This window comes from Cynoglossus semilaevis, chromosome 8 (genome assembly GCF_000523025.1).
Source record: "Cynoglossus semilaevis isolate Cse_v1.0 chromosome 8, Cse_v1.0, whole genome shotgun sequence".
In the NCBI taxonomy this organism is placed as follows: Eukaryota; Metazoa; Chordata; class Actinopteri; order Pleuronectiformes; family Cynoglossidae; genus Cynoglossus; species Cynoglossus semilaevis.
The window spans coordinates 29,488,625-29,489,159 of record NC_024314.1 but is presented as its reverse complement, the minus strand read 5'-3'; the positions used below and the strand labels follow the sequence as shown (position 1 = coordinate 29,489,159).

Genomic DNA, 535 nt, shown 5'->3' with positions numbered 1-535 from the left:
GATGGGAGGCGCGGGATAAGAAGTGGGGAAATGTCCCGGCGGGGGGGGGGGGGTGGGGGGGGGGGGGCGGGGGGCTCCAAAACAGCTGTGTGAATGTGCCCTGGTTTGTCTGACCCTCCACCCACCCCCCCGACCCCAACCGTAAACTGTTAGAAAATAAAAGGATGAATGAATCAACAGTGTTTGATTAAAGTCACACCTAGGTAACACTTTCTGTTTCCACCACTTGATGGCACTGTTGTCTTTTCTTCACCTTCTGCTGAATCATCCACCGTTTTCATCCTGTTTCCTCTCATATGTAGAATATATATTTATATATTTACACACATACACACGTGTGTGTGTCCGTAGCAGAGAGAATACATAAAGTCCTCGTCACTGATGGATAAAAGAAGACGAGTGTCTGTTGCCATGACAATGACATCCTGAAGGATGTTGGTTTGGTGGAGAGGTCAGCTGGTTCACTGACCAGTGGAGGGACAGACAGACAGTCAGTTGGACAGTCAGACAGACAGTCAGACAGACAGACAGTCAG

The 535-nt window shown here is 49.3% G+C and overlaps 1 protein-coding gene across 1 annotated transcript in view; it reads left to right on the top strand.

The window, feature by feature from the left end:
- Positions 1–535, top strand: part of nav3 (neuron navigator 3) — a 103,403-nt gene that overhangs the window by 71,479 nt on the left and 31,389 nt on the right. The window lies entirely within an intron of this gene.